Below are 8,614 nucleotides of genomic sequence, written 5' to 3' on the forward strand. Positions count from 1 at the left end.
CTGCTTCTCCCCAAGACCTCTTTCTTTCACCTTCCCTCGCAACATGTGCTGACAGCTCCTGAGCTCTCTTGAGCTGCACCAGCCCCAGCAGACACATCCTGGGCTCCACCTCCATTCAGCCAGGGACCACTTGCAAGGTTTCCAGTTTAGGGCTTTCCTTTCAAGTCCACACCCCACCCTTCTTTTTCTATTTTCAGCTCTCCCACTTCTCAGCACTCTAAGTACCCCCCTTTCTACCAGCCCCCTCACCACTGTATTTTCCACTTCTGCTATAGAACGTTATTCATCCTGAGAGAACCTTATTATGCAGATGGATCTGGTGTTGCCTCACCACACCATTTCTTTCATCCATTTCCCTCCCCACATCTGATACATTCCACACATTTACTCCTCTTTCCTTAAACTCAAAGCCTTATTCCTTTGCCCCTGACAAATGACCTTGCTATCTTCTCAGTGAAGACAGTAGGCATAGATTTTGAATCCTATCATCCACCCTACTCTCCTTTTCTCTAATTTCACTTTACTGTTACTTTTTCGGTAGACAATTTGGGAAATAAAGAAACCTCAGGAAAAGGTGAATGACAGCAGATTCAGAGGAAAGAATAAAGAAGGGAGGTTAAGAGTGCGACACACTTCCGCTTGCTATTGTTTGAATCTTTAAAAATGATTTTTGGGGTGGCTGGATGGCTCAGTTGGTTAGAGCATGAGCTCTGAACAACAGGGTTGCCGGTTCAATTCCCGCATGGGATGGTGGGCTGCACCCCCTGCAACTAGATTGAAAACGATGATTGGACTTGGAGCTGAGCTGCGCCCTCCACAACTAAGTTGAAGGACAACAACTTGGAGCTGATGGGCCCTGGAGAAACACAGTGTCCCCCAATAATTTTTTTAAAAAGTTTGTTTTAAAAAAAACAAAATTTTCCAGTACTTATTTCTCTCCCTCTCCACCTGTCATCTGATTTTTCTCATCACCTGCAGAGATCAAAATGTCAGCTGCTAACAACAGCCACGGCCAATGGTCTTTCTTATTCTTTTTCTCACATATCCCTATAAGGCATTACTGATCTCCACCTATCTCTAAAACCTGTTTCTCTTTGGTTCCCATTAGTCTACTCCACCTGGGTTCTTGAAATAGTAGCCAATTTTTAGTGAGTACCCAGCTTGTTTTAAAGGCAATGCTGAAGGCTTAAAATAAACCAGTGAACAGGGAATCCAATAACATAAGGTTCCCACACCAGAATCTCTGTCTATAGGTGACTGTTGTACACACTCAAGTATGGGACCATAAGAGAGAATACTCTCTCTCAATAATTTGAGACTTGATTTCTAAAGCTACGTTCTTCCATAGAAAATATAGTAATTTGCAAATAGTCCAAGGCAGTGTAACAAATAACATCTGTACCTGCCACAATGTTTCCAGGCTCTTTTCTTCTATTGTGGTACAAACATATGTATCGGATTTACCATTTTTAAGTGTACAGTTCTGTGGGATTAAAGTACAATCACTTTGTTGTGCAACTGTTACCAAGACCTGGCTCCAAAGCATTTTCATCATCCCAAAGTGAAATTCTGTGCCCATTAACTCATTTTTAACCCAGGATGATTTTCATGATTAAATTCAGGGCCCCACCCCCATCAGCTCTCCAGCTTTCCCACCCAGCTAACCTTCCAAGGTTCACCATTGCCATTGCCATCACCCTCCATTCTCGAGCTCTTCTTCGTCCGTCTGTCTGTCATACCTGGGAGGCAAAACTCCAATCTTGGCTGAACTGATCACTTGCCTGCTCTTTGCTTCCTTTGTTAACGCTGAATATGGCTGGCAGAACACCACTCACCTAACCTGGTCCATTGGCTTCACCTTAAATGCAGACTCCAGGCCACAGCCAGGCATTCAATAACGCACAGCTATCCTACTACCTCAGTTCCCAGTGAGTGCACTGTCTTGCTGTCAAAAGTGAGGTGACATTCTCAGCTCAAACCATCCACACCCCTCTTCCTTTACTTTAAGATGCTGGCCTTGCCTCAGACTTCACTGAGAAAACAGAAACCATCAGAACATAGAGCCCCCACATTCCCTCCAATTCATAAACCTCCTTGCACATGTGCCCATATTCTCTGCTTTTCCTCCTGCCATTGCAAGCCTTTCTGTTCCCACCAAAAGCAAACCCTCTTCTTGTGTTCTGAATTCCTTCTTCTCTTCTCAAGAATTCTGCTCTTTTGGTAGTCTTACGTATCTCTCTTCTGCATTAGTCTCTCCGTCTTTATTAGCTATTCTTATTAGCCTATTTGGAAATGCTCTTCTACTTCCTATATATATATTTTTAAGGCTCTTCTTTGATCCCAACTCTCTCTCCAATCACTGTGCTGTTTCGCTCCTCACTTTAAAACAAAACTTCCCTCACAAGCGGTCTACATTCACTTCATTTCTCATTCTCGTGATGCATTTTAATGAGGCTTCCATCCCTGTATGTCACTGAAACTACTTGTCAAAACAGCCACCTCCATGTCGCCAAATCCAAATGGACATTTCTCTCTCCTCACTGTTTCACTTCTCAGCAGCACTTGGCAGAAGGAACATCCCTTCCTTGAAAAGGCTCATTCACGCTCCCATTTTAATAGCCGAACCTTGTCCGTCTCCTCGAGTCACTCCAAGTGTTTTAGGGCTGGATCTTCAGGCCTCTATGATCACAAATAATCCCAACCAGCCCCATGGCCACACCATCTGTGGGCTAGTGACTCCCCAAATTTACATCCACTCCTCTCTGCTCAACTTGAATATTCACATGCCTATTTGACTTTCCACTTGGATGTCTCGCAAGTATTTCGAAAACATAACAGGTTCCGTACAGAACTCCTTACCCGCCCTGCTCCACCTGTTCCTTCCAGTCTTCTCCAACCAGCAAAGGGAGCCATCAGCCATCAAGGCTTAGGCCAGAAGCCTGCAGGCATCCTTGGCTCCTCCTTCCCCCCACCGCCACCCGGTTAAGCAAATACTTCTGATTCCACCTCCAAAATCTATCTGAAATCCACCATGTACACTGCTCCATCTCCACTGCCACTGTACTTGCCTAAGATACCATCAACCGTGAGCTATTGCAATGGCCTCCTGACTGCCCTCTCTGCTGCTTCTCTTGCTTCACACAGCAGCAGCTAGTGATCTTTAAAAACAAACACATATCACTGCCCTAATTAAAGCCCTTCCAAAGCTTCTCATTAAAATAAAATCCCCCAACCTGTAGGATCTCTCCAACTCCACCTCATTCCATTCTTCTCTTGCTTTTCTGTTCTAACATTCATGCCCCTCCAGAGCCTTTCAGGTCTTTGTACTTGTTCCCAGGCCAGAGATGTCTCCCCAGTTTTTCACATGGCTGGCACAAGTTCATGTTTCAAGTCTCAGCTCAAATGTCACCTCTTCAAAAGGACGCTCCTTGACTCTGGCTAGCCCAAACCACCATTTCCCACAATACACTCTTTCAGATCCACCAGCTTATTAACGTCTAATAATTTTTCTTAATCTGTAATTACTGTTTACTTATTTCCTGTTTCCCCACTATACTGTAAATTCCATGAGGGCTGAGATCTTGTCTGATGTGAATTCCACTAAAGACTACTTTCAAAATATAGAAGCTACTCTTTCCCTCTAAGCAGGTTTATTTTAGATTTCCCTTCCTTTCAAGCTCTGTTGGATTTCAGTCAAAAAATATAGTTACTTTGGCATTTGCCATCAAATACAAGGGGAGAAAAAGCACACAGGCAGGCAAAGACTAGAACTCTTACCCGCCCACTGGTCCAGACTGCACATGGAATACACACAGGTATTCAAGTCAGTCCTTAGAAAAACTTTCAAAGTGGAAAAAGAAATGTGGACATATGCAGATAATCAAATTTTGGCACGTGCATCAAAAATCAGTTTTCAACCATCCCCCCTAGCAATTACTAAATACCACAGGGATTTGAGAATAAAGGATAGAAGGCACAAAATAAATCAAGTATGTGATCTTTGCTCCAGAGAACTGAATGATTCCTCATTAACTTGATTCTCCGTTTGGTCAGGTAGGCTATTCACTGCTCTGAGTGTTTCTTCCTGACCTTCAGTGTCTTTACGAAAACTCTCTTTACGCAAACTCTCTTCTTATCAGGTCTCATGTTTAGAATAACTTCCCCTGCTACTTCCTAAAACCCAAAAGATATAATTCAAAAATTCAGAAAAGAACCCTTTCTTCCAAGGATTTACCTCTAGGCTTTTATTTCAGGATCTTTTCTATCCTATTCCTAATTTCTTGATCAATCCTGGATTCGATTCTGTATTTGTTACATAGCTGTCTTGACTAAACTAGATCTAGAAGTCTGTATATTATTTCACTTCTCAGGAGAATGAGAGGATATACTTTTAAAAATGTACTGAGATTGTAAAGTCTTAGGATATCTAAGCCTTCTTTCTGTAAGAAAGTAGTTCCAACATTTTGATAAATGACAGGCTACGGGAGAAAAATAAAAAAGAATGATGTGAGCAATGAAGTGCTGAAACTCAGAATGACATGGAGTAAGTATCGTGTTCCCATTCAAAAGAGAACCAGCATCCCAGGGCACAGTGCTGTAGAGTAATACTCCGAATACGTGTTTGTGTCACATTGGAATCACCTGGAAATCTTTGGAATAACACTGACTCCTACATATTCAGGTTTAGGGGGTCCTGGGTCAGCCAGAATTTCAAAATGGGAGGGATTGAGGGGCATCAAGACATTAAGAGTCAGCTTAAAACTGAGATCGCCTAACACATTAGACATTTGGAAACATCCTAGGGGCCCTCACAAAAAATGGAGAGGTGATGTTGCAAATAGCTATTTAAAAACCTCTTCCCAGCAGATTCTAAGGCTCCAGTTTAGAAACCACAGGTGCAGAGCCGAGAACATGGCTTTTGGGATACAATGTCAATTCTACGACTTAAAACTGCAAGACTCTGAACAGTTCATCTATCTGTGAACATTAGTTCCTTCCCTGGTAAAGAGATAATAAAATCAAGATTGCAGGACCGATACAAATAGGAATTAAAGCACCAAAAACAGTTCTTGGCATACAGCAGTGTTCAATGTATGGTACTAATTTAAGGGTCTAAAACATCCCCTATTGTGTGTGTATGTGTTTTAAACACAAGGGCACACTTACTGGTGCCACTGTTACTTTTATTCACTACTAGAAATTAACTATTTTCCATTTCTGTTGACTCAGACATCAGAGCTTTAGATTTTTGTCGTTCTCCCAATGATCTTTTCAGTGACAAAGTTAAAACCCAAACTTTTCTTAATATGGAGCTACTACAGGACAGATGCTTATACAGACGCTTTGAAGAAAACCTTCAACACTAGAAATGAATACATTTTATAATATGTAACTTATATATTGATCAAGTTGATTATTTAAAAACAGTGATTAGAATACAACTTGAAAGCATTACTGCCAACTCCCTGCTTGCCCTTTAATCTTGTCTTCAGTACAGAGGAAATGGCAGTATGTTGGAACAATATTTTGGTAGGAAACACCACTTTTTATAAGATTAAAATGTCCATTCAATACCACTGAAAGATAGTTCATCTCAGGAAGCAGGGCTGTTCTACTTAGAGATGTTTATTTTCTGGTCTTTTTAAGATATGCCATGCCTGTGGATAAAACTATTATTTTGACTTAAAAAATTTACATATTAATTTCATTGTTGCCCTAATAAAGTGTGACTGATTACCTAATGAGTTACCCCATGTCCTCGATTCAAACCACATACCTTGATGACTGCTAGCAGACACCTTTGGTGTACCTGTCCAGCTTTGGTGTGACAACAGCCACTCACGCCAGGATGGGCCCCCAGCAAAAGCAGAAGTGACTAATATTCATTTGCCCTCTGCTTTTTAAAAATTTATTGGGATGTACAATTCTATACTACAAATCTACTTCCATCACCATGTATTTGACCTCGGTTAACCTTTCCTAACTTCCCCCTCCCCTCTTTCCCTCTTGTAACCAGTAAACTGTTGTCTGTGTCTGAGTTTTTGTTTGTTAGGAGACACTAACTAGTGAGTTGAGAAACTTAGAAGCCTTATATTGAGAAAGACCCAAAACAGAGCAGGTTTTCTTTTTTAGAAAGAGAAAGGGAAGTCAAAGTGAGTGTTTCAAAGCGAGTTTAATTTTTCAGATCCGAGTTCTATGAAACTGTTAACATACTACCATTGGAAAAGTAGTATGAAAACCAACAAGAAGTTTCAAATCACTGGAACCCATTACCTTTCCACAATTTGACTAGATAAATGTCTCTCCAGAGTTGTTTTAAACTATAACCAAGTAAAACAAACCTATGTTGGGTACCTACAGAGAACCAAGTTATTGGAAGGCAGGCACACACTGTCCTGGACTTTTTGCAATTTTGTAACCTGCTTTGACTCCACTCGCAAAATTCATTGGAAGAGGATGAAGGGAAAGCCTCAATGCCCTGCCCGCGGCCAGACCAGGGAAACAAAGCCGTCCGGTTTCGGGCCGTAGGAGAGAAGACGGGAACCCCCTCACCCCAACGTTGGCCGCAGGGACGCAGGCTCAGGGCGGGAACCCATCGGCTGCAAGGCCCGACCCCCAGCCCCCTTTCTCAACACTTGAGTGGTAAGGAGCAAGGTGCCGCGGGCCCAGCCCGTCCGCTCCGAGCCGGCGGTCTTGGGTCTGGGGAAGGACAAAGCTACGCAGGCCCGGAGCTCGGCAGTGCGGCCCCGGGCCCCATGCGCAGCTTTCCGCACCCAGAGCGTGGCTCCCCGCGGCCTCGATCTCACGGCGCCCGGGCCCGCGCGGCGCCCACGAAGGGCGCCGCCCGCGCCGCCAGGGAAGATGGCGCCCATGGAGCAACTGCGCCACCAGCACTGGCGACGAGCCAGGCCCAGCGCCATCTTAGCGCCTTGCAGCCGCTCCCCACCCCCCCACCGCAAGATCCCGCATTCGGGGCGACTCGGGGGGCGCGAACGGCATTGGGCCCGCGCACTGTCGGCCAAAATAAGCGCCACCCGAGTCTGTCTCCTCTTCGGCCCGGCCGGCCGCACGGGCCCCGCAGGAGACGTCTGGCTGGGCGGCGGGTCGTCCGCACGCCGGGAGGACTCGTCCCGGCCCGGCCGCGGCTCCCCGGCGGTGCTTCCGAGTCAGGCGGCGAGGCGGCGGGGAGGGGGCAGGCCCGCCGGCAGGCCCGCGCCGAGAACCGGGCCGGGAGGGCGGGCAGCCGGCCCCGAGCGCTCCCCGCCGCGGCCCGACCCCGCTCTCCGCGCCGCGGCCGCCCGCAGAAGCGGCGGGAAGGAGGGAACCGGGAGGAAACACAAACCCGGTCCCCGCCGCCGCCTCCTTCCCCAGCCTGACCCCTCCCCCTCCCGAGACGCGGGGTCCATTTTGCCGAGAAGAAAGAAAATGCGATTCACACCCAAGAGCTTCCAAGAGAGAAAAGAATCGTGGGGGAGGGGGAAACAGAGGGGAGGAGATTGGAAAAGCTGATTTTTCTTCCTCGCCTGCCGTCACTCCTGGCCCTCCCTGCCCCCTGCTCGCGGCCCCGCCGCGCCGTCCTCCCCTCGCCAAGCCCCGCTCCCTCCTTCCCGGCTCCCGGCGGCTCCGGGGGGCGGAAAACACACACTCGCGCACACAACTAATTTTAAATCGGCTCAATCAATGAGTCATTAAAAGGCTTCCCTCCCCTCTCCTCCCCACCACCAACCGCCACGCCACCCCCCTTCCCAGGCTCTCCCTCTCCCCGCTCCAGAAATTTGCATCCGCGGAAAAGAAAAAAAAAAAGGCGCCGGGGCCCCCACCCCGCCGAGGCGCCCCCGGCCCGGCCCCGCCAGCCCCTGCCCGCCCGCGCCCCCGCCCCCGCCCGAGACAGTGAACTTGGTCTTCCCGGGCCCGGGCGGCGCTGGGAAAGGTATAAACACTCGATTCCCCTTTTCTCTGTGTCCATTAAACATCCACCCACCACCACCATCACCCACCCACAAACCCACCCCCCCCCCAAAAAAAACACAGCCTTAGCCAATAGCTCTCTGTGCTGAAACCTAATATCCTGGTTTTGGCAACTCGGTGTTTAATTTGCTCCTCTTTCTTTTCTGTCTGTCTGGAGATAGATCTCCAGCCCCCCCCTTTCTCGCTTGTCCCCTCCCCGAAGGAAAAAGGCAGAGGAAGGAGGTTGTGTGTTTTTTTTTTCTCCTTGAAATTTTTATCACAAAATTATAATACACTCAAAGGGAAACTCACCGTCATGAAAAAGCAGTGCCTTGTCAACGGGGTTTCTGCGCCATCGCACCAGGGGCGGCGGCGGCGGCGGGCGCGGGGCGCGGGGCGCGGGCGCGGGAGCTCCCGGCCGAGCGGCGCCGGCCACACGCGCTCCGCTCTCTCTCTTGCTCACCCCCGCGCCGGGCGGCGGGCGCCCGCTCCCCGCGCCCGCCCGGCCTTCATGCTCTGCGCCCGGGCAAACCGCTCTCCTGCTCGTCTACCTCCAAACTTCGGTTCTCGCCTAACAAAAAATGTGGAGATTAGGATTTTAATTTAAAAAAAAAATTTTTTTTTAAATCAAGCTCCAAAGCTGTTAATTCCTGTTTCCTTTGGGATT

At 47.5% G+C, this 8,614-nt stretch overlaps 1 protein-coding gene across 1 annotated transcript in view; it reads right to left on the reverse strand.

Annotated features, from left to right (window-relative positions):
* BICRAL (BICRA like chromatin remodeling complex associated protein) overlaps nucleotides 1–8,402 on the reverse strand; it is a 71,294-nt gene extending 62,892 nt beyond the window's left edge. The window contains exon 1 of the mRNA XM_081045189.1: nucleotides 8,260–8,402. The gene's annotated coding sequence lies outside the window, so the exon portion shown is untranslated. The remainder of the gene's footprint in view (nucleotides 1–8,259) is intronic.
* Nucleotides 8,403–8,614: the final 212 nt, after the last annotated feature.

This window comes from Rhinolophus hipposideros (genome assembly GCF_964194185.1).
Source record: "Rhinolophus hipposideros genome assembly, chromosome: 3".
NCBI lineage: Eukaryota > Metazoa > Chordata > Mammalia > Chiroptera > Rhinolophidae > Rhinolophus > Rhinolophus hipposideros.